The sequence below is a fragment of the Corapipo altera genome, unplaced genomic scaffold (genome assembly GCF_003945725.1).
Source record: "Corapipo altera isolate COAL_440 unplaced genomic scaffold, ASM394572v1 47, whole genome shotgun sequence".
NCBI lineage: Eukaryota > Metazoa > Chordata > Aves > Passeriformes > Pipridae > Corapipo > Corapipo altera.
This window is the reverse complement of record NW_020884897.1, coordinates 3,297,164-3,323,965: the sequence shown is the minus strand read 5'-3', so window position 1 is coordinate 3,323,965 and position 26,802 is coordinate 3,297,164. Positions and strand designations below refer to the sequence as shown.

At 38.1% G+C, this 26,802-nt stretch overlaps 1 long non-coding RNA gene across 1 annotated transcript in view; it reads right to left on the bottom strand.

Moving 5' to 3' along the window:
• Window positions 1-219: 219 nt before the first annotated feature.
• LOC113949648 overlaps window positions 220-26,802 on the bottom strand; it is a 42,840-nt gene continuing 16,257 nt past the window's right edge. The window contains exons 4-5 of the long non-coding RNA XR_003528492.1: window positions 7,803-7,896; window positions 220-1,743 (exon numbers count right to left, since the gene is read on the bottom strand). This is a non-coding gene — a long non-coding RNA (uncharacterized LOC113949648). The remainder of the gene's footprint in view (window positions 1,744-7,802; window positions 7,897-26,802) is intronic.

Here is a 26,802-nt window from a genome sequence, read left to right as displayed (position 1 = left end):
ATCCAATTAATTATAGAAGTAGTACAAATTACTGAAGGACAGTATAAAAGGATGGCACAAACCCATAGGAGAAATATTTCTATGGGCTCAGGAGCATGCCTGTGACAGAATTTGAAAGGGAAATAATACATCACGAGAAAAGACTTTTAAGTGTTTTATTAACAAGAGAAAAAATTAAGGTAATAACAAAATACAGTTAATTACTAGCAAGTGGGTTAAAGCATTGACTCTAAGACAGGATTTGGGGAGTGAACTTATATCTTTTATTAGACTGACTAATTAAGTAGTAAAAAGAAAGTCTTCAGGAACACAAACCCCGCTCCAGAGACAGATGCTTGTCTATTTTCCGGTTATATCAATTGGATTAATAAAAGAGAGTGTCTTTTTCCCACAGCATTTTCTTGCTTATACTCTTAGGCTATCAGCATTATCACTCTATCTGGAAAGTGTTCCGTGATCTTTTTGCTTTAGCCTTTGCTTAAAAGATCAGTTTTAATGTCATAGTCAACCTCATTAAAAGCATAAATAGAAGAGTGAAAATCAGGATAAAAAAGTTAAAGAATCACGTAGAATCTACATAGGTAATATTGCAGTTTTCAAGTTGGCTAGGTTGAGTGTAATTCAGTGCTGAGAAAACAGAAAACAATATATAGCTACTAGCAATTATTTTAGCAACTTCAGGAGTACAGATTCCAGAAGACTAGAAAGAGCAAACATTTACTTATTTTTAAAATGTCAAAAAGAAGAAGAAAGCCTCACTTCAATTACCAGAAAAATATCAGAGCAAATAATGAAAAGGTCTATTTTTAAGAATCTTGAATATAACCAGTATGTAAGAGACAAGATGAATTTTAATAAATAAATCATGTCAGAGCAAATTTATTTCTCTCTACAGTAGATAAGATGCTTTAAGGACAGAGGAGAATAAATACTGTCATGCATCTGGATTCTGGCTTTTGACATCTCACAGGACATTCACATAGACAAGCAGATTTAAGATAGTTATTTGGGAAATCCCATTCACAGAATTAGTCATCAATAGTTATCAACGATTCATTTTCAAATGAGCAAGACATATCAGGTCAGGTTCTGCAAGAAGCTGTATGACATATTCATTAATGAACTGGTAGATGATTAAGATGGTCTTCGCATTTTAAAATACGCTAAACTAAAAAGACTTCAAATCCTTTGGAGTGTAGAATGTACACTTTAAATGATCTTGGTGAACAGCAGAAATCTGAATCCAGCTAAGCAATTAAATTAATTCACAGATACCTTCACAAGTAAAATTACCCGAATAAATATAAAATGGAGAATGACTAACCAGACAAACAGTGTAGAAAAGAATCTGGCAATTAGAATAGATCACAAACAAGCAACAAAATCATACAGTTGCATAAGAAGCAATCATGCTGGCTTAGGGGAAATTAGTACATTTTATGTTAAGCACACAAAATATTCCTTCCATTCTACTCAGAGTTAGTAATTCTTTACCTGGATCCCTGTGATCACTGCAGGTTATCACATGTCAGGATGATACAATACATTGACCAACTGGAGAAAGTCCGAAAAACAGAAATAAGAGTGAACTTAAGGGGGAAAAAAAAGTTATCCTGCATAAGACTTTGCAAGAACTGAGCTTGCTTAATCCAGGAGGGGGAAGACTAGGAGAAGATTTGATAACAGTTCTCAGATTTTCAGGATTCTTCGTGACAGCAGATAATGAATTGTTTTCCACAATCTCTGAAAAATAGAAAACATTGCAATAAGGAAGAACTTAATAAGGGTTAGAGGCGGCAGAAATAATTCAGTGTGAAAGGCCAACTAAGCAATGAGTAATAGACCTACAGAGATTTTTCCTGATTGTTAGAAACTTTAAGGAGGAGTAAGCCAAACAGTGAGGACTGGTTTTCTGTATCGATCCTGTTTTGAAGCACACTTTTGATTTAGTATATCTCATAAATATTGCACAAAAAGTATAATAATCAAACAGTATACAACTTTCTACACTTACTCTATTGCATGGACTCTGGTGATAAATATATATCTCTATTAAGAGTGTTGTAATGTAAGATGAATATGAAAAATGAAAGCAAATTGAATGCCATAAACAAGGATTCAAAATTCTTTTAACTAGGCATCATTCTAGTGACTACCGCAGAGGAATGGAAAGGGAAAAATACCCAGGCTTTTCACAGATTTTTCAGTCGACCACTACTTTCTGTCCAAATATTTCACTGATCCAAAGATATTAGAGTTTAATTATTAATTACACATACAAAAGGTGAATGCCTTTGTGAGCAGTCCATTTGCATTGGTTTCTAAAGTTACCTCATGCTCAAAAATTTTCTGTTTTTTTCATATTAAAATGTAAATAAAATAAAATCAATTTCTGCACCCTGTAGCCCTGACATGGTTGTTATTTCAGAAATATCAATTTTTATCACTTTCTTTACCACTTTGAAGCCTTCAGTAGATCATTAGTTACGTAATACTGTTGATGATATTTATATCATAAAAGCATGATTATCAACTAACCTATAGGTTGGATATATGTGTCAGCATACCACATGAAGGCAAATCCTTTAAGCAGTCTGGATGACACTCCTCTAAGTTACTCAGAGAGCTGAAATAATGAAAATTATATCTTGTGCCATTAAGAGGGAAGGTGGTCCCCATCCTCTCTGACATAACTATATTTAAATAGTGTCTACTTTGCTGTAGCCTCCAATTCTTTGTAGCTTCTTACCTTAATATTTCTGAGAGGAATAACATAGGAGTGTTTAATTAAACCTGTGATGTCTTTAATTTCCAGGTCTTTATAGTGTCTTAATAGCAAATGTGCACTCTTAAACAGACCTCTCCATCTGGGTGGAAAAGTTATGCCAAGACCAAGAGAAATTCTGCACACCAAGGTAGGAAGGACCAAGTTCAAGAACAGTGAGAAGGTAATATGCTCAGCTTACCCTCACTACTTAGAACTATGTCTGAAAGTCCTTCTCTTTCATAAAACACACTTTCTATTCTTAAAATAATGGGTAAAACAAAGAATAGCTGATGCTAAAAGCAGCTAATGTTTCACCCGTCCCTGTTGCTGAGCACTCATAAAACTCAAAAGTCATTCACGCAACTTTACTCACAATGGGAAATATAGACTATAAAAAGTGTTCACAAGATCACAGTTGTGAGCATGGATACTTGCAGTTAGAAAAATAATAAATAATATTTTCTAATGAAAGTGAGCTACTAGGGACTCCTCATAAAATGTAGCACTATAAAAAAGGCTATTTCAGAAAGTTACTCTACTTCATCAGCAGGATTCTCAAAAATCAATGGTATCAAAAATAATATTTAAGAGAGGTTTTAAAGTTATTTTTAAAAACAAGTATACATACTTTCTGATAGGAAAGAGAAAGCTTGTGGTGAGCTGTACAAAACCACAACTTATTGCTGCTCTGATCATTATTTCCTTTTCCCATTTACTGGACCACATACCAAAGCAGCTAAGATGACAAGGTCCAGGAATAATTGTGTTGAAGCTTTAGAGCTGCCTGTCACATTGCTAGACTGCCCCTGTGTTGTTTGTCTTCCTCATCCTCCAGAATTCCATTTCTTTCCTTTCAACATTTTTTCCCATAATTTGTCTGGTTTTTATCCATTCATGGGCAACTTTCCACTCAAACCCTGTATACATCCTGAACACACAAGGTGTATATAGCAGACCTTCAGGCTTCGAGTACAGGTTTTGCTCAGGTGGGCAGATGGATTTAAGAAGTACATGCCTGCTGGCATTGAAAATGCATACCTGAGACATATCCTGCACACAGTCTGAAGGCTTCACAAACACATTCCACACCCTCTTAGCCAAGTACCCCTTTCCTATTACAAATACAATGTCCTTTTTTTTCCTGACTAGGTCCTGGTTCAATCTGAAAAACTCAGACTTGATCGCATATTTCATGTGCTCTGTTCAAGTCAGGAAATCTTCGTGTGCTGTTTGGAAGCAACTTAAGGACAGAGTTGCATTTGGTTTGAATTTCATATTCTGCCACTGAGATGAAAACAGAACTCTCACTTTTTAGGTGGTACTTGTGTCTACACCACTCAGACAGAAAGCTTCTGAGAGCATCCAGAATATCCAGCATGCCTGCACACCAAATATGTTTGAGTCATTCCCAGTGTATATCACTGTACCTCCTACGCGTATCCACAGAGAAAATCCTGGGGCACTGGTTTTGTGGTGTGCAATAAGTCATCCATCACTCATCCTCCTATTTTGCACACTATGTCGATTGTATGAGCCTACTGTGAAACCCTACATAAGACACAGGGTCTGGGAAGCAGGGACAGAAACCATGGTCACAGCCAGATGCAGGCCTCACAGTGTCAGGCCTCCCCACTATTTCCCAAGTGTTGACTTTGTCTGAACTTGCAAATAGAGGCTGTGCCTGTGCATGGAGTAAGGATAAGGTGGCACAGAGATGCTCATTGGTGCAAGGGCCCCTTACTAGGCAAGCTGTGGAGATGGCACCACCACCAGCTCCACCACCGAGGGTCTGCAAGCCAGAGGGTTGGTGCAGCCCTGTGTACAAGAGTCCCCAGAACAGCAGTGAAGCCGCCCTTCTACCTACAGGGCACAGCTCAGAGACACAGTCATGGATGTAGCCTCCCCTCACAGCAGGTTCTCAGTGCCCCTCAGTTAGCCTTGATGACACCTTCAACAGTGCCACAGGGTACTGGGCTTTGAGGTCCAGCTATCACACCAACTATCTCAATCACAATGTTTGTAAACCACTATTACAATATCCTGTACAAATAAAGGCTTGTCAACAAGAATAACTGCAAAGCTGCAGCCAGTGCTTGCATGGTATGCTGCAAGGACAGTACGCTGCAAGGATGGTATGTTTCAAGGATGCCGGGCCTCTTTCTCCTGCTGTCCCTGCACAGTGCCCTCTCAAAAGAGTCATTGCTGCCCCATGGGAGTACAGGTAGCATGTACCACAGGGGAGAAAGAAATTCAGATAAGCAAGGTGCAGGAAGGAGAAGGTCTAACCTGTCTTCCCACCTTCTTGGCCTCAATTTTGATCCATGCATCACAAAGTGATGTGACTGGTGATCCATGGAGATAAGGAATGAGCCTGCATTCTCCTTTATTTGGACACTGAACACATATCCAGAAGATGAAAGGGGGGGTATTACATCTTTACCAAGCTTCATCCAAGTAGCTTCAAACCATCCATTGCCAACTTGCATTTCACAAACACAGACTTTCTCCAGTGATAAAGAAACATTTACACCGTAAGTCCTTTAAGGTCCAATTTTTGCACTAAGAACAAACTTGTGTTTTTGGGGAATGACAGAAAATGCTATGCATGCATTGATAGATTGAAAAATAACAAATTGTCTTTTCAAAAATATTAAAAATGCACATTAGGAACCATTATGAAAAGACACTGATATTGCGCAGTACAGATCACATTGTTATCTCCAGAACATGCTGACCTGAATCTGTCCTTATTCAGCTTTTTCAGGAAGATGGAGTAATCCCTAGGGACCAAGCACAAAGACGCAAAGTGATGTGTCCACAGTAAGTAAAGCAGTGATTCAGAAACATCCTTCCTCAACCTATTACTTATCAAGCAATATTTCCTCACCTTATTAACAGGCTAAGAGATCATGAGAATCATTGAGATTAATTGCGCTTATAGATAAAATGTATATTGCAGGTTGTGTTTTATTACATCTGGGGTTGGGGAGAAATCACACATTGCATCAAATGACTGTCAGTTCTGCTGCAAGCACATTTCTCACTGCTCAGCTATAAATAGTGCTCACAACACATGTGAAAAGTATCACGCTCCATTCCAAGGTGGGAAATCGCTGAAAAAACTCTTCTAGTAAACAAGCCCTTCCTGGATGGCTGTCTGAATAACTGGCGGGGAGCACAACTCCTGGATCATTCTGCTTACAAAAACTCCCTCACTCCTCCCTGCTACTAAAGCAAGGCCGCATGTCAGGGAAGGCTGAGGCCACATACGGAAACTGAGGAGTACTGGTGTCAGCCTTAGAAAATGCCCTTTTTTTGCCTGGCAAAACTGTCCTTTATAGCAAATCATCACCCGGACGTGGCCCAGGTGTTTAGTGCAGCTCACACCTCAGCTGTTGATACCACCATCTCATTGCCAGCCCTCACCACAGGCTTAACAGTGGCTCAGCCCCCATGGTAGACACACCAGATGTATTTTCCTGAGTTAGAGATTCCCCGGGACAACTTCACAGCATGTTCGCAGCCTCTTTCAGTGCTGCTAAGAAAGACTTTTCTTGTGTCTCACTGGAGTCTTCTCTGCTACAGTTTAAGAACATTTTGCTCTCCTGTCCAGCAAAAATATGGAAAACAAACTATCCTCATTTGCACCCTTCTTGGTTTGCTTTTGAACATCCTAGACAAGGTCACTATGCCTGCTAACAATATTTTACATAGTTCAAAACTGTTAGGTGTTCATATATCATCCTGTTCCAGAAAGTACACGGGATACAGCAAGGCTGCTGCATGTAATCATTTGATGGAAAACATGTTTAAGGTATTACACACCTCTGCTCTGTTCTGCGCTGTCATACAGGATCTCCAGTACCTTGATGGCACAGCATTTTCCAGGTCTATTTTCCTGCTTCATCAGTCACATGCCCCGCATCCCATGCAGCACCCCTGCCAGAGAGCCTGGAAATTCATTAAGCCGTATTTACATGAGCATAAAGTATGCTAGCTGACTCTGCTGTTACTAAACATACCACTAAAGTGATACCATCCCCCTTGGTAGGTTGCACAAGTCATCCTTCAGAGGTGCCCACCCCTTTCCACTGACCCTAGGAGGAACACAGGCTCCTAAATTTTAGTGCACCAAACTGTATCTCAGTCTGATATCTAAAGCAGACAGTGAGTCAATCTTGCATCAGCACCAACAGAGGTGGTTATCTCAGCATAGCACTTTTGGTGTATGCAATATTTGAGTAAAATCATGCAACAGACCTCCCACAAGCATTCAGGCTGGTAAAACTTAATAGCTCAAATACTTCCAAAAGAAGCAGCCCAGTCCTGATTAAATTTTTTTCCCAAATGTAAGTGAAAGCATGGAAAATATTTTGCAGTCTTCAGTCTGAAAATGAGGATAAGCATCTAAAGCAGAAATCTTCATTCTGAATCACTGGTCATTATGTACACCCTTTCAGTAGTTAATATTGAGCTTCACAGTATAGATAACATGCAGGAAACTTCTTTGTAGCTATCCAAAGAGATAGCTAGAGATATCCTAGTTACCACTGACATTTAGAATATGTTAATTGTTTTCCTTCTCCTTTACTTTTGACAGCTGCGGCTTAAGAAAGGACTTTGATATAGCCCATGACATGCCTGAGGGTATTTTTAAAAAGGACTTTGGGGGAAGAGGAAGAGAATGAATACAAGAAAATAAAACCTGATCTAAATTAGTAATTTACATGTTCCCAGGTGTTTCCTTCTTGAGATCTCACATAGAGCAACTGCATCAGATCACCTGTAGTTTAAGGTTTTCATTTTGTCACTAAATCTCTCCTCCTTTTTCATAAGCTTATCTCATGTTTTCCAGAGTACTGTTGTTTTCACTTCACATCGTCTGCACAAACAAATGAACCATTCCATCCCCCACAAACACAAACCCTGTGCACTCATGCTCCTCTCTTTGGTCTGCATAAGGTAGCTTGGCACCAAAAAGATATGTGATTAAGTTTTAACAAGTGTCAAAGCCAAGTGGCTCACAGACACTTACCTGGAGATCAGAATGAGGTTTAGGTGCTTTCTGAAATTCAAATTAGCAAGTGTCATTCTTCCTGCCTTCTACCACACTTCAGGGAATGTTTGATCTGCAGAGAGAGAATGAGACACAGAAAATGAGCAAGAGAAAAACCTCCAGGATCCAGGGGCTCAGACTTCCCACTCCTCCACACTGCCACTGTCTCTGGGAGCATGTGAATAATCACAGCTACTCTTGTTTACATGGTCCTACTGCAGGGCACTAATGTAATGTACTGTAGAACCAAATTCCTCACAAATATTTAGGTCAAGGATTTCAGCATAGAACAACAGTACAATTAACAATTCAAAATGCTGCCACTTGAAGTTATTTTTGATATCATCAGCTGGAAGTGAGGAGACATGCCTTTGTTAAGTTATGATGTAGTCTATCATTTGTAATACAGTATCAGTGCAAAAAAATCAGTTCCTAAGAGCATTGATCACAAAATTCATAATCTTTTTTTGTTTGCTAAAGCACACGTTTTATAAAGATTCTCATGATCTCTTGTTACTGCCATGTTGCCCAAAAATAAAAGGGAAGGAAGGAGATCTAACATCTCATGACCTACATGGGTTCTTTATTTTTAAAAATGCTAAATTTAGGTAGTTTCTGTATCAGAAAAAAAAAAAATCAGTATACATAAAATGTATTTTGTACATCAACTATAATATAAATTTTACACTTCACGTAGTGATCCAAATTAATATATCAGTGTTTGCCTACATCTACCCCTCATACCTCTCTAATATACTATTATACAAGTGCTTGAAAAAATATGACAACACCTACAAACATAAAAAGAGTTGCAATAGCAAATCACAGTGTATGAGCAATAGTGATCTACTTTCTTTTTTAACTGAAAACTATTAAGTCCAATGAACTGTAAGACCTGCATCCTTTGTTTACCCGAGTATCCCATTAAGCTGCAGCTGACATATTGAAAAGGAAAAGAAAGATAAAATGAAAAAGAAACCAAGTATGAGGAAAATAAGAACTGTCCAAGAGGAGGGTTTTCCTCCTGCTTATGCTCAGTCATCAGCCTTCTACCCTGGCAGCTTCTGTGTTTGCATGCTCAAATCTAAACAGTTCATCATCCAAACTTACACTGAGTCAGAGCCTGTTTTAACCACACTGCATACACTGACATTTTCTCCAGTTATACACATTTTAAATACTGAGTCCCTTCTGCCACAGGACAGAAATAAAATGACATCTAGTTATACTGAATCTTCTAGTTTTATATTGGCTTGTTGAACTTGGGATTAATCCTTTTCTGGATATTGATGTGATTTGGGGTATTGATATAAGCAATATAAAAAATACATGGCACCAGGTGGGAAAATGTATGATCAAGGCACTATGAAATCTTTATCTTTTCTGTGTGTTTTTCCTGTAGTTCCAGGAAACTTTGATTTCAATCCATCATCAAATTAGAAAAGGAGTTGCTACACTAAGTCCTCACAATGGAGGCAGTGGTGTGGTTATGCAGCAGGCACATGGTAGACAGCAGAGGAACCCATTCACAGCGACTCTTCCTGGTTGAAAGATGGACTAAACACAGCCCTGTCAGACCATGCTCTTGACTGCGTCTAATTCTCAAGTAACCTCTTTTCCTACGAGTGCAAGGCAAGGACAAAGGAGAAGTAATATTTGAAACCATATATGGCTTTCACTATTAATAAGAACTCATACATATAAAAGAGGTACAGTTGCTAAGTCTTATTAACAAAGAATCAGAATACGACCCCACCCCACCCCCGGTGACTTGCTAATTATGTACTCATCCCTGTAAGCGTTCAAGGCCAGGTTGGATGGGGTTCTGAGCAACCTGGTCTAGTGAAAGGTGTCCCTACCCAAGGCAGGGGAGTTGGAAGTAGATGATCTTTAAGGTCTGTTTCAATCCAAGCCATTCTATGATTCTATGGGCACAGGATGCGCTGTGTACCTTAAAATTTTTGCGATGGTCCTCTAACTCGTTTTTGAGTGCTGCTAATTTTAATGTGGCTATTTTTTGAAGGCAGCAGTAAGATCTGAGTGCTTTCTGAAAATGTGAGAGGATTTAAAAGGATGAAGGGTCCGGATCTGAAGACATTCTTTTTACTTTATTTTTATTTTTGTTCTTTGACATACTTGACAATCTATTCTTTTAGACTGATGCAATCCATTCAGAAAAGGTATCATAGCAGCAAGCTTGAACTCTGGTGCAAAAAAGCAACAAAGAAATCACTGTGTTCACCTCGTCCTAAAGACTTTTTCCATATATATATATATTTATATATATTCATATATACATACACACATACATAAATGCCTTTATTTATAGTTCTTTTGAACTATAGAAATGAAGAAAGAGAAAAGCATTGAATAATTCATCAAATTTTCTTCCTTTATCACTCAGGTCCAATTTTCCCACACGAACATATAAAACCAAGCTGAATTCTAACAAATTATTAATATTAAAGATGCAACTGTAGGATTTTATCCCAAAGAAAAGAAGTCTTGCTAGTCAGCATTGCTAGAGTTTCTGTGACCACTTGGAGAGAGGCATCTAGATCTGAAGCAGCCATCCTTGTCTCTGTGCGTAGTCAATGTAGATGACAGAGCCCAGGGACTAAGAGGTCTCATCCTTAGCAGAGAGGTAAAACAAACCACCTGAATACATTACAAAAGTATCTATTTCTTGCGCTAAAAATAAGGGGAGCCTGAATAACTACCTCAGGCATGTACCCCACAGATGTTTAAAGTCATGAGAGATTAAACATTCACTGTGTCCAGCCTCTGACAAACCAACCTACTCAATTTGAATTATGACTACAGAAACTGTGCCAGACAAATACATATCAATATTCAGAAATATTCTAAATATATATTCTAAATATACTGCTACGTTAGGGTCACTGCAGGTAACTCCAGTTAAAATGTGCTCTCCAGGAATATTCAGCCAGATACATTGCAAAGTTTATACATTAATAAAACACTCTCCTGTAATAATAGAGCTTTGACTTGAGTGTAGTGAAATTGAGCATTATGCAGAGAATACCCTTGCTATAGTGTTTACTAATTTAACTTTCAAGACTGTGTTTAGAGGGATGTTGAGAATTAACTAGCATGTTCTCTATTTGTGTATTATGTGGGTAATTCCCCAACCTGAAATACGAGTACATATATCTAAAAATAAAGCTCCATACACAGTTTCCCAGTAGACAATTGCTTACTCATTTAAAATGTATGTTTACTTAAAATTTCGTTCTCTGGGATGGCTTTATGAAATATACATTTTATTTTAGCAGGGATTCCCAAAGGAGTCAGCTACCAGGCAGCCTTTTTCTAGCTCCTTCAGTACAAACTGTATAAAGCAGGACATTAAATCTGCAATAACAGGCAACACTCAGAAATTAGAGTTTCTACTGTGTTTATGCTGACAGTGCCTGAGGAGCACCTGGATGTGAACAATTCTGTTAGTACATTGGATAATTCATTCCCAGTAATTTGTTACCTGACATTAATTTCCTACAAAACCATGATATCTGAACGTGCTCTACATAAAATCACTTTCAGGAAAGTCAGAGGCTAAGAGGAAATAACTGAGTGAAATTTTCCTAGTTATGAATGTTTTCGGTATTTTTGCATCCCAAATCCCTGTAAGACCCTCCCAGAGTAATTTTAGCTGCTTTTGTATTAGGCAATGAAGATATTAATTCTTCCAACTGGAAATCTACCTTAAATTCTGTCCCACATTTTGAAAGCATGAAGAGAGACTAAAAAAACAGACTTAAGAAGGTTAAAAAGTATGCAGTCACTCTATTGTATAAATTTTCTAACTACCAGTGAATTCATACAAAAGACTTAATACTATACATCACATCCAACATGGTCACACAGACCATCTCCACTAGATAGAATCAAATACCTATATACCAACAAAAGGACTTGTTTATGAAGAAACATTTACTGCAGTTTTTCATGTTTTGAGTGAATATAATGCTCTATTGTATATTACAAATCCTTCAAAATCAATGTCACAAACAGCCAAAACAATAAAAGTACGTTACAAGGTTTTGGTTGAAATAAAGGACAAGGAAATAGTAGTATACTGTTTGGCAGGAGTCCTAAAGACATTTATGGCAGGAGCCCTGAAGACATTTATATCAGGAGTCATTTAAAACTAAGTCAAAAGGGATTCAGGCCCCATTGGCTACAAGTAATACCAGCCAGGAAAACTAATCTCGATGAAATGACGCTGAAAAAAACATTTTCTAATGCACTGTTTTCCATCAAAGCCTTCCACAGAATAAATGTCTTGAAAGAGTTTGACTGAACTGACAGACATATCTGAACCTCTCACTCAGTAAATATAAATCAAGATGAAACTATAGATGGTTTTATAGAGGAAAATAGAGGTAAACTCCAGAGACAGCTATGGTTTCTAGTAAGGAAACAAATATATTTAGTTACAAAAACAAACAGTTGTAAAATACAGGAGAGAAACTCTCCTCAGAGCTTTTATCCAGCAACTAATAGCAGAGGTGAGGAGTACTTGCTACAGGGAAAGTGTGTTACTCACAATATTATTAAATGTAGGATTGGGTTCTGCTCATCTTTCAGACCTGCCATATTTGCTGCATAGACACCTATATCAAAATGCATTGAAACTGAAGGATAAGAAAACCACATATTTTTAGGCTTTTCTAAGTTGAGATGGGCTCATAACAAGTGAAATACTGAAATAAAAAGAAATTTTAGGGAGGTAGGTTAGAAATGGAATAGGAAAACAGATAAGAAAGAAAATGTTTTTTTAATCACAAACTCTAGCTCTTTGTAGCCTAAGTAAGATATTTACAGAAACCCTACAGTTGAGGACAATTTGACATGTAAAGAGGAAATGAGCTGTTAGTTTTGAAAGAGAACATCAAAACCAAGAGGCAGCATAGTCCGTCATGAGAAAGTTACACAAGAATCATTTTACAGATTTGAAATGTTGAACACGACAACAGCACCCTGCTATTTAAAAACACTGTAAGAAACTTTCTGACTCTTTTCCAAAGCAGATAGATAGAGTTCTCTGTTTCCAGCCTCACCACATGTCATATTCCATTTCCTGCAGAGATAGAGTAATATCAGGTATACAACTTTAGGCTAAGAAAGGATACAATCCCTCAAGCTTCACCAGCAGGTGAGCAGATATTGTACCAGCCTTCCCCAAGGCAACAGCTATCAGCAGTCACATCTTTCCCCAGGAGAGCACACAGAAAAATCCATCTGTTTCTCAATCAGAGTATTTATCACGTCAGTAAAATGATACAGAAATTTTGTTAGCAAACTTTTTACCCTCTTGACTGAAAAAGGCTTTGCAAGACTGAACAGTTGTTTCATAAATATAGACAGTTATTGCTTACAATTGTAGCATCAGTGCCTAGGTTACTTAAATGAAAGCATTTCTTTCCCCTTAGCTGCAACCAGCTCACTGTTTATTTCTCTACTGGGGCTGCAGATTGGCAGTATGGAGGTGACATGGTTATCTGAAAAAAAATAGACCCTGGCTCCTTGTCCTGGTTCCAGCTGGGATAGAGTTAATTTCCTTCCTAGCAGCTGGTACAGTGCTGTGGTTTTGGATTTAGTTTGAGAAAAATACTGATAACACAGTAGTGGTTTAGTTGTTGCTCACAGTGCTTACTCTGTCAGGAACTTTTCAATTTCCCATGCCCTGCCAGTGAGGAGATGAAGAAGAAGCCAAGAGTCAATGTGGCCAGGACAGCTGATCTGAACTGGCCAAAGGCATATTCCATAACATGGAATGTAATGCTCAGTATATAAATGGGGAGGAGTTGGTTGAGAGGGGCTGATTGCTGCTCAGGGACAGCCTGAGCATCAGTGGATGGTGAAGAATTATACTGTGTGCATCACTTGTCTCTCTTGAGTTTTATTTCTCTTTCTATTTTTGTTGTCTTGCTTTTCATTTTTATTGTTGCTGTTGTTACTATTATATTTTATTTCAATTATTAAACTGCTCTTATCTCAACCCACATGTTTTATCGTTTTTCTGATTCTCCTCCCCATCCCAGCGGAGGCAATGGGGTGAAAATTGATCAGCTGTGTAGTACTTTGTTGCCAGCTGGGGTTAAACCACAACACTTCTTTTTCCCTTCCTTGGCGTTTATTTCCACCTCCACACCACACCAGGCTCCACAAGTGCTAACACCGCTTGTTCTCCCAAAGTATCAACTCTGCCATCCAATTTACCAAGCCACCTCAGCAGGTCAGGGGTGCAAAGTTAATGTGGTCAGCGGGAGGGAAGGGGAGGCAGCCAGGACAGGGTTACTCCAGCAGCCGTGAGGGCTCAGATGCCCCATACACAACAGCTGATCCCCGTAACACCTCAGGTCAGTTTGATGACACTGTCCCATAAGAGGCCTAAATAATCAGAGACCTGAGATTTACAGTTACATATGCTAATTGCTTTGAAAAAAATCAGGTAACAAAAGCTGCTACAGCAATTCATGTACAAGTTTATTAGATGTATGACTAAAATTTCATTGAAAGGGTAGACCATGGGAAAACTCTTAAAAGAACTATGCTTTACTAAATAAATACATCCACATCTAGTGTAACTATGTATCTACAGTTTATCAGAACTGCTATGGTCTATCATGTTGTGTCTTATAGTAAAAGAAATAATGATAATCATCTACCGTGATAGAATTCCTGCTTATTTTAATAGATGTATAAACACTTTAGTTCAATTTGTCCATTAAATCACTAAAAAAAAAAAAGCTTCTTCTGTTAAGTTTCAACCCTATTAAGCTTTGCTGGATTGCTGTACTCTTTATTACTGTTGTCTCTCAAAATACCACCTTCACTTCAGCTGTAAATAGCCCAGGAAAATTGTTCAAACCTTAAAGGGAAACTTCCAAAGAAAAGATATTTTTTCCCTCATAACTGAGACCTTTCCCAAGGGAACAGGCCACTTTTGGATGTGTTAGTGCTTCATGTTTGTAGGAATGGAAAAAAAGTATATAGAAATAATGGGTTGGCTGAGTTTATTATGAAAGGATTGCTACTATTAGGAGATTCAGGGCAAATAAGAGTCACGATAAAACAAAGTTATGGCAGAAAGCTTGGAGAATTTGTACTAGTTTCAATATCTTTGCTTCCATCTTCTAAATTGCCAATTGTCAAATGTCATTACTGCTCAGGCTGTTAGCTGCTCATTTGATTACAGCATAGCCCCTTCTCTGGAGTATGGGTCTCTCCGTGTGTAAAATCATAAAATGTGCTTGTGCAGGTGCAAAACTTGGGAAAGCATGAAGATGATAATTAAAGATATTTTGTTGTCTTTTTAATACGTAGATACGTCTACAACAAAACACAGAAATACTAAGCTGTTTACTTCTATTTGTCCTTAAAGGATTTGCAACTGCATGTACTTCAATAGTTGCCAAGAGTTCTTGCACAGTTTTAATACTTATTTATGATGAAGCATACCAAAGGAACCACAAGTTATTTAAGAAAATGAAATAAGGAAACTTTTGAGGTTTTAGTCGAAAAACAAACTGGAGTGCAAGTAGTCTAATGTAAATGAATAGATGGCTTCAATGAAAATGAAAGAGAAGAAAACTCCCTCCTGGGGTTCATTATGCCTCTTGAGCTGTTGGTAGTAAAGTTAATTTTTAAATGCTTTGAGGTGATTAAGAACTCAGGCATCACTCTAAATGTAAATAAGTCCTGTTTCATTTCCTTGCAGTTAACTGATTGCACCAGTCACCAACTACTTAGCTTGCTGATGTATTTGAGATCTGTAGTCTAGTTCATAATTAACCCTCTTCATATGAAGTGAAAATGTTACCAAGCCCGGTGCTAAACATATATAACCAGGATGTGACATACTCACGAGAGAAAGAGAACATTTATATTTTTAAATCATGAGGGCAGTATTTGAAGCAAAAGTATCACAGAATGGAAATCAACATAGAAATGAAAATTTTGTTTCCATTCACACTGGATGCAGCTTTAAAACAAAACCAAAATATATGCAGTTTAGACACTTCAGCATAAATAGACGAACTATTTATAGTAAAATTTGGAAAACCATTAAAGCTGGACCTCTTTCTCCCCATCAGGTCGAGTCAACAGAAAATTTCAACATTCTGTATATGAATATCATATACAAATTAAAAATCTCAGATGATAATCCATTCTGTTAATGCATATATACAAGCAATTAGGAATTAATATCAATAATCTGTTCAAGGCAGTGACTGGGACCTCCAAAATATGTATTGTCATTCCAAATCTCTCTCAAGATTGTTTCAGGGCTAGGCAAATGTTTCAGAAGTGACTAATGCTGTGCACCAGTTTGTAAATACCTAACCCAGGACATGCTAAACCATAAGCAGTTAAAATACTGAAATACTGGATAGTGAAATACTGAGGTAACAACACTCACCTCTGAAAATTCTAGCCTTAAAGTTCCCTACACTTGCAAGAGGAAAACTACATCTCTCTCCCTCTCTCTTAGCAGACTAAGGTTAAATTCTTTCACAGTTCTGAAATATTTTAGTAGAGGCTCTTCACATCTTTCCTACTTCAACCTTGATTGTTCTTGTGATATAAGCTAAAAAAAGCAGTCCAATAAGAGCTGAATTCAGGACCTTTGCACTCCCAGACTTACAAACTAAATGATAGGACAGTTAAACAGCACTTTTATTTTCACATACATGTCATTGTGTCAGGGATTCGCCATATCACATCAGGTAAATGGAGATTGCCATTTGGTCCAAAGATCAGCTTTTTCAATCGCCCATATGCTCAAGGATAACAACCTCCCTGTGAAGAATCCCAAAAGTATCTTGGTACATGCCCCAGTCTTTGCTGTGGTGGGAAAAGGTGCAGTTTCTCAAGATATTAGGTTTAAGCCATTCAGAGATTTGTGAGTCTACACTTGTATTTCCAGCTCCTTCAAGGAACCAACAGGCAGCTAATGCTACGGAGAAAATCTGTGGGTCCTGTGCACCTATAACTGGTCCCAGCTAAGAGGGATCTCCATATTCCACACCAGCTTTTTCAAGCTGATTTAAGGTGATATTCCATATATACTTCACTACCACGGCAGTATATTCAGATTGGATATTATGAAAAAGTTCTTCACTGAGAAAGTGATTGAGCACTGGAATAAATTTCCCAGAAAAGTGGTCATGGTCCCATGTCCCCCACAACACTCAGACATATGGCCTAACTTTTTAGTTTGCCCTGTGTGGAGTCAGGACTTGAACATGACAATCCTCATAGGTTCCTTCCAAGTCAGGATATTCTATGATTCTCTATGGAGTAAAGATACAGGGTTTATTAGTACAATACAGGTATCCAAGTACTCCAAAGCCCAGGAACCTTGGGTACAAATCCTAGCCCCAAACTCTGGTAGTAAAACATTTTTCTCACCTGCTGTCAGGTTTCTTTATGATCCACAAAAGTATCTGACACTTGTCCAAGCATAGTATAAATACTGAAATATTTCAAGGCAAACAGAGACCTACAGAGATGTCCATTTTCACATCTACCTGCAAAGTCAGTCTTTTCACGTGGTTAGTCAAACCAAATTTAAACATTCTTTTTTTTTTTTTAAACTCAATTCCTTTTATTTACTTGAATACCAAAAGAATTGTTGGAGGAAAATGTACACAAAATAGACATGACATTTTCACAGTCTCCTTCTAAAACAAAAAGCCAGAAATATCTCACAGCTGTTAGGTACACCTCTGCCTTGCACAGAAAGAGAGATTGTGCATGGCCATGGCAGATCAGAAGGAACAAAGAAGGAAAGTAAGATTCATCAGCAAGTAAACTAATGAGAAACTGATCATTTCCAAATGAATAACAAAATGTTAAAGTCATTATAAATAAACTCCACAAAAATGCAGTTGTTCTTTTCCCAGATATTTAACCCCAGAAGAAAGAAATGTCCTAAACTGATCAGGATAAAGACTTCCTAAAACTGCTGGTAGTTTGAGCTTAACTCAGCACTGCCCCAGCTAGAATCCTATTTCTGCTCCAAGATTGTCACAAATTTATTAGTAAATTTGATGAAGTAAAATTTACTCCAACCATTTTGGAAAGAAGGTCTTTCCGGTGAATTTTACTCCAAATTTCCATTCTCCCACTGACAAGTTTTAACTCAACACTGTTTTCAGATCAAATATTTTATTGCAATCTTACCTGACAAACATCTTGAATACAACTTAACAGCTGGATTTCTACTGTTTTTTCTTCAAGAAACGACAGCACAATATAGTCATATCTGGCTAATAAGTATTCTTAGCTTTTACAAAATTTACCAGAAGAGTTTCTTTTCTCCCCTGCTCTTCTTCAACTTCTAAATCAAATTACAGCGTATATTACTCATGTCTCACTTTCTATACTTCACACTTGTAGTTGGAAGAAGATAGGGAGGTGAGAGAGGTTGATCTAGTCATTTATTAATGTCAGGGAGCTTCAGGCTAGAGCTATTCAGTGGGGGAGAAACATTGTTGTTGCTCTCAGTAAATTGAGGCAGGTCACATCAGTCTTGCAAACAAAAATTCTCCAGTTGTTCACATTCGCTAAATAAAGGTTCTCTGGCCAGCTGCCTGCTGACAGCCACAGAACAGCAGCAAGAAACATTGCATATCTCTCAGGCACCCGCAGGGAAAGCAATGTTGTCCCATATGAAGGTTCACAGAATTTCCAAGCAGTAAACAAGAAGACACAAAGAAATTACTAGAAAGCACATTTGAAACAGGTACCTGATTGTTTGTCAGGAGGAGCTGGCTGCAAAATCTCCAGCAGGCAATGTCTTTTCCTATTCATTTTTTCCCATATTCTAAATACGGGTGACTTCAAAATTTATTTTTTAAATTATGTCAAGTTTGGAAGTTAGGCTTGAATATTCCTGCACATGGATATGTGCATCCAGTGATTATGAAGATGTGAGTTAATCTGTGATTATAACTGGAAATTAATCTTTGAAAATAACTCTCAAAGCAAGGTAATAGCTGCCATACAGCACACTTCAATATTCATTTTTGCAAGCAGAGCGGCTATCTACTTCTAAGTTTGAAAGTACTATACTTTAACCATCACTTCAGAATTCTACATCAATGTCCTTATTTGAATCACAGACACATTATTAGAAGGTGGACAGTCTATCGAAGGCCAGAGCCACAGCAAGCCCACAAAAATACCAATTAGTAAATGTGGATTTAGAAAGGTACTTTCTGTTATATTCTGCTTACCAGGGATCTGATTCAAACTTTCAGGAACTGTAGCACACCATGAGAAGGTATGCAGGCAAAGAGGAGGTAATTTTGTTCCTTTTGTGCTGAATCTTTCACTGTGCTTCACTTTTTTATGCTAAATGAGGACAGATTCTTTGCATGGAAGTTTCCCACCCCTCAACTCTCATCCTGACACCGTGGGACACCTATTCCCACAGAGGACAGGTCACCTTCACTGGCCTCCTGCATAGGATCATAGAATCATAAAACGGTTTGGGTTGGAAGGGACCTTAAAGGTCATCTAGTTCCAACCCCCTGCAGGGACACCTTTCACTCGACCAGGTTCCCTCCCTCTGGGGCTGCTCAGTCACAGGCAGAAAGGAAGCTAAAAATCTCACCTCACTGACCGCCCATGGAAAAGTATCAAAAATCCTGGTAGACACTAAATGCAAAGAGTCATCCCAAAAAAACATATGTTTATTTTAAGCCTTTAGATTTTTCACGTAATCTTGTTATCTTTTGAAGAGGTGAAAAAGATATCTAATCAGTTTTGAATGTTTGCAAATGGCAACCAGTATGAAGTGTATAAAACCACAGTAAGTGCTGGCACCTTGGTGGTAGTTGAGAGGTTCTTTCCCAATACTTTGGTATGGATTACAGTTTTCTTCATTGTGCCACTGCATTAATGCAACCTTTCCCATGCCTTACCTGTCTGGGATAACAAGAAGTGCTTTTTCAGAGGAGCATTGCAGACACTAACATTGAATTGTGTACAGCATCACAAACAAGTGTAACATCCCATTAGCAGAGCAGGAGCATACAGCCTTGATACAGTGTCCAAATTTAGTTTCCTCAAGTGAGACTCTGGAGGACGCTCAGCCTCAGCAGCCCTCAAGTGCAGAGGATTAGTGGACGCTCAGCACCTCTTAAAGTATGAGCAAGACTGAGCAGGTCCAGCCCAAGCTGACTGCCTGGGTAAAGATTTTCTCATCTTATCCTCAAAGCTGTTCAAACCCTGATCCTAACAGAGGTCTTAGGGGGCTTTTTAATTTTCATACTTCTCAAACTCAACTTAATTTAGTCGTCCCTCTCAAATCAAGCCAAAGACTTAGAGGGATTTGAGGAGAAATACAATCTTTTTTCATTAAAAGCAGGGTCTTATCACAGATCTCTGTGATTTGTATTGTCGTGGCAATAGGGGAGATCGTGTAACTGGGAGTGTTTATTTTCTATGAGGCAATTAAGGTTGAGAGATATGATTGTAATTCTACATGCTTACTTGCAAAACTATGTACTCACTTATACCTGGGCTGGGCTTGGTCCCTCTGGCACCAGTTACCAAAGTTATTTGTGTGTGCATATATCAAGGGCTTTGAGAGGTCAAAGAAAGACCATTCAAATGAGACTTAAAAAACCTTGTCAGTGTAAACAAACTTCTTATCAATTTGAGAAAAATTCTGATTTTTACAACACTCTGCTCTTTTCCCATCAAATCCACAAAAATATAGCACAGAAAGTTTGTGATTGCATTTGAAGTGATATCCTCTTTAATTTAGAAAGAGAGAGGAGATCAAAAAAAGAGATGCCTTCTTTTAACTTTAGGGGATTTTTTCTCATGTTAAATAATTATTCACCCAAATTAATGTCTTCTTTTATACTTGATCATGTTGGTCCCCCAGATCCAAACACCCAAACAATTCAAAATTGGACTGGAATCAATTCTTACTATTCAAGGTTATGGGCATACTTTTTTCCACAGGTTAAGGCAATGCTCCTTCTAGCCACTGACAAAATACTACACCCGGTTTTAATATCTCCCAAGTAAAAAACAAACTACCAAAAAATAACCACCAGCCAAAAAAAAACCCACCACCAATCAACTTACAGGACAGAGAGAAGGTTGCCTGGACAAGGCTGTCACTTGTCAAGCAAGGACAGCCACGACTGCTGATTACAAAAACGCAGTTTTCTGTTTTGACCAGAGACAAGCCCCTCCAGTAAAACATGATGCCAATTAGCATTTATTGTAGATGAAAAAGACTGGTTCCTAACCTTCTGTGATACTAGAAAGAGCCGAGGACACTCCAGTTAATTGTATGATATACTGGTACTCAGTTAATCATAAAGCACAAACAGCCTCCTCAGATAATCACCCAAGAACTGCTAATTATGAAAAGAATAGATTATACTGAAAAATAACCCATATTTTAAAACTTTTCTCCTGGGCAAGGAGATTTCTTCTCTTTTCTTATACTGATGTTTATTACATTCAGTCTTTGTTCAAGGGATTTTCTTCCACCAGCTTGCTATTCTCAGCTACATCTAATCTTTCACACCTGTTCAGACTTATTAAAGTTAAAAATCCTGCATATTCATACCTCTCTTAATTAATTTCACTGCTTGTAACCAAAATCATTTAACTAGGGAAAATTTATACTCCTTAAAATATGATACAAACAGGCCCATATCTTTTCCAGTCAGTGGCCAGTTCCTGCTTATCCAAGTTCTCCCACTCTCAATAGCTTCTAACCAAAGACCAGCCAGATGAAACTGATCCCAATGAAATTTCTGGTGACAAGAAACATGGCAATCTGAAGTATTTTTAGCCCTAGTGCATTCCTTAGGACAGAGGACCTATACTAGTGAATTAAGATGAATTAGTACTGAATTATATAAACATATACATAGATAGATATATATATAGACAACAGGTTAGCAAAGGCATATAGTGCTTTTGGAAAACTCCATAAAAGAGTTTGGCAAAATAAACACCTGAAGAAAAGTACAAAGATCAGTGTTTACAAAGCCATTGTGCTGTCTACTCTTTTATATGGATCCAAATCATGGGTCATTTACCACCACCACCTGCGACTCCTGGAACGCTTCCATCAACGCTGCCTCCGTACAATCCTAAACATCCGCTGGTCAGATTATGTGACCAATACATCTGTTCTAGAACAAGCAGCAGTCACAAGTATTGAGGCCATGTTACTGAGAACACAGCTGTGTTGGGCAGGGTACATCTCAAGGATGAAGGACCACTGCCTCCCTAAGATCTTGCTCTATGGTGAACTTGCCACTGGCTGTCACAAGAGAGGAGCCCCGAACAGAAGATACAAGGACTCCCTGAAACAACAACTCAACCTTGGCCATATTGATCAACATAACTGGTCTACTCTGGCCTCCAATCAGGAGGTCTGGAGACACACCATCTATAATGCTGCTGCCTCCTTTGAGAACACACACAGGATCACTCTTGAGGAGAAGAGACAATGCAGAAAGAATCGTGTCTTGCCGATACCATCTAAGGAGTCTTTCTGCTGCGCCTTTTGCAACCGGACATGTCTATCTCTTATTGACCTTTTTAGCCATGAGCGCGCTTGTAGCAAATGTGGGTAGAGCCCTTCCCAAATCTTCGTTCGCGTGCTTTATGATGGAGTACTGAATCATATACTACTGCTGAATTAATGTCATGAGTTCATCAGAGTCATTTAACAGCATCTTCAATATAAGAAGAGTACTTAATCCTGATCAACTGCAACTGTCCTCAAGCTCATATACAAGTGTTGTTCTACGGCATCAGAAATGTCCACAGAATCTAAAAAACTTGCACTACATCTTGCAATGCATAACGAGAAATGCTGCATCTACATCAGCATTGTTTGCCAGATTCTACAATGGCATCCCACAGAATATTGAATATAGCTAAAAAAATGAAATGCTATGTTCAAGATATCTTATGGCTGATATCTAGAAGATTAATTAAAACTTCTGGATAAAGATGATGGCCAAAACTGCTACTCCTCTGGCACATTGGGACTTCCACCACAAGGGTACATTTTTAAGGCTACACAAGACTACAAGACAAAACTCTCACAAAGCCTACCTCCTAACAACCTTGTTTTTCACACAGTTATCAATATATGTGTACATGCGTAGGGATGCTCATATACTCAAAAAAAATTTAAAATACTTTATTGCAAATCTTAACCGCTTTTAGAAAAAAATTAGTCCAGATGCAGCAGGTGTTACTTATGTTGGTTAAAGTGGCTGTGGAAGCCAGGATGCTGTGTGGTATAAAAAAAACATAGGATGCAAAGACTAAATGGAAATGAGATTATCAGCGTCTATCTCTAGAGACAAAGTGATTATTCCATCCAAATGATTATTCAAAAAGAGCAGCCTCTGACAGGGGGGAAAAAAGATAGAATGAGGGTCATGGGGGGAAAGTGTGCATTGTTCAAATATTGATAAACAAGCTACACAGAAGGGGGTAGAGCCTGAGGTTCCAATCACAGTAGTGGAATTGCCTATTTACCGGATGATGAGAATTACTGAGGCGAAAATCTACTGGGAATGGACAGGGCATAAGAATGCAGAAAGACAAACTGACCCATGTGGAAATCTTAGGAACCCCCTGACAGGGATGGAACAGTAACTGCCATCTCCAGAATAACAGGCAGTAGGAATGGAACAGCACTGATCAGCCAGAATCCCTTTTTACCAATCAAATTAAGGTTTAATATTGCAGTGGGAGGCAGAGGGGCAGGAAGGGGTGTGGGTAAAATAAAAGGAGATTACATAAGAATTGCTCTTCACTTCTTAAAATCACAAAGTTGGGGTTCTGTTCCTGTTAGTGTCCTATGTTTTCCAGCACGCTGTTACCTGCAACTACTGGTGTGTAATTACGTGTTTCACAAAATGGTGCAGTTACAGGAAGCCGTGACTAAATGCTCCTACTAAATTAGTCCCTTGTGTATTAGTCACTATTTTCATGCAGGAAAAATGGAGTTTGGCTCTTCCCTCATGTTTACACCCATTTTGAATTGGTCTCATCTCACTGCCTCTATATGTGATCTGCCATTGCAAGTGGAAGAAGACTCTCATCTGCTGTTTCAATTAACTTTTCAAGATACATATTTTCCTCCAAATGTTAATGATATGCAGAATTGCATGTGATGCAATGATTGCAAAGTGATGTTTATACTGGTGTATTTCAAAAGAATGAATGATTTAACTAATATAAGCATAAGAATAAACTTCCACTGTGTAGCAAAGGAATGCAGGAGTATGAGGGAATGTTCACATATGTATTTTAATGTACATAGCAATACAGGTGTGCATTAACTTTGACAGTTACGTAAACAGTAAAACAATTCTTATGACCACAGAGAAGAAAGAGAAAAAAAAAGTTCTATAAAATGCTTTTCCTCCCTTCGCAGCCCAATCCAAATCCAGTAAAGAGAATAAGAGGGGATGGGTGGAAAACCTTATTCAAATACATCAGGATTCATACTTTTTTTTTTTAATATGGCTGACTCTTACTATAGAGTTGCCATAAAACTTGTCAGTTGCACATATACTAGCTATAAAAATTCCCCTTAATAGTGACATCATTAATTTTATTTGGAGGAATTTTACTGACCTCACCTTTAGATGAGACTTTTCCTTGCATGGGAACAGGTAGAAGGGAATGGTGTGTACAGAAGACAGGCAGTTGTGTTATTTTGTGTCTGCACAGCACAGTGGAGTTATTACTGCTTTGCAAAATGGCAGCAACCTACAGGTAAAATGATAGCAGATCTGCATCACCAGATTGCATATTTCCATTGGAGGAGACAGTGGAAGTACTACTTAGCAATTATCTTTCACATATTAAAGATATAGAATGGTAAGGCTGACTTGGAAAAAACTTAATTCCACAGGACTTTTTATGACAGTAGGGCAAACTCAACTGTCATTATGACACTGCAGTACTAGGATATTTCTAAAAACTTCTTATGTTAATCAGTTGTGTCAGTAAAGGAGGAAAACTGTGTAAAAAACTATTAACTAAATCACCTGATATATTCACAACTGATACTCTTCCCAAATGAAGCTTCGAGCTGACCATCACCTCTTACAGAGAGTCATGGCATAACTCTGGGTGCCCTCTCTTTTCATAGGGATACAATTGTTTTCAGTGCTCCTCCTCTCCTAGCATTACTGGGACTTCACTTTATGCCATTTAGAATAAACGGAGCTCATTAATGTAATATTTTGTGCTGTGACTTCAGATTAAAGATGCACCCGGAAAAACACTACAGCTTAAACAGAAAGATAAGTAGAACTAGAAAAATAACACTCCCTCCTGACTGCTCTCTATTCCTCTTCAAGGTAGTGATTCTGAGAAAAAAGTCTGAATAAATGAATAGAGGGACAGTTGGCCTTCTGTGCATATAAGTTGGCTAGCTGAGCAAGAAATGTTTCAAAGACCTTGAGTGCAAGTCTTTGTTTATTGAGAATAAGCAATCAATCAGCCAGAGCATACAACAAGACCTTGTTCAAACAATGGATAATAATGAGTGCCTCAGTCACACAGCTTAGATTGGGCAAGTAAGCCTGACATTACCAGCAAAAAAGGCAAAGTCAACAGCATAAAAGTCACAGAATGTGACAGTTCAGGGAGGTCTCAAGCACAGGAATGTTAACACACGTTCAAATGGATAGAGGGCTTTCTTGAGATTTTTCTTAAACAAAACATTTATTATTTAAAGCTATCAAAACTTGCCTTGAAAACTACATTAAATAAATTCCTCACATTTGAAATCTCTACAACTAAAGACCCACTTCTGTTAAATTAATTTTCATGAGATTAATAGTATCAAGATTATTTTTTCTTCCTGTATGTATTTGTATATGTTTTACAGATTTCATTTACAGCAATAGCCCCTGTTTATAAGCCTCACATGAAAGCAGGCCAAATGTGAACAGCAGCACAGAAAAGAAACAGTCCACATCATTAAGAAAAAATTAATGGAAAATCTAGTGCAAAACAAGAACTAATTATTCTGTGAAATACATGCATCTCTTTCTGTTTCTCTTTCCAGCAGTTTCTCAACTACATCCTTCTGTATTATAGATGAAATTATAAGTACTCTCAAATTTTGCAGCCAGTAGATCCTGACATTCTTCTGATTACCTGGTGATGGATGAACTTGCACTGTTTACACAGGAATGGGGTGGCAGGGGGAGAGAGGGAGAGGGGTGTCTGGAGAGAGACGAGAGACCAGATATGTAGAATGATTTCACATCCTTGGGTTAATGAACAGTAACAAGATGAGAAGTTCATTTGCAGCCTGCAAAATATACTTCAAAACAGAGCTTGGGTCAACATAAAATTTATGGGTTTGCTTTACTTGCTGCTAACTGAAAATCCTATCACATGTAGTCTTCATTCTACCACATTTTCCGTGAAGATAGTGAAAATCTTCAGATTAGCCAAGCTATTTGTGTGAGAGAGCTTACAAGACCATAAGATCATGTCAGCTGTGGTATAAAACATCGATTGATAACACAGGCTGTTTCTGTGAACCATTTCTGCACTGCATCCCAACAGCCCTTTCCTCAAACCTTTAGCTGCTCATGTAAGTTGATTTTCCTTGAGCCCTTGCAGAACTTTTCCCGTTCAAAATTTTTCCGTTATGTGGCTGCTTAAAGTCATGCATTTATCTTATTTTATATATATTAAAAAAAAAAAGACTCAACGAAAAACAGCCAATGGAAATTTTTTCAAGATAATCTACATCTTTTGGTTTTGATAAACTGAGCATTCCTGCAGCTACACAAACAGAGGGCATTACATCTCCATAAATAAGTATCAGTCTTATTTATTTCTACTTGTACAGGAGAGACAAATGCTGGAAATGGAAGTCTGAGGTATATTTCACAGTGGACAGAACCAGGAT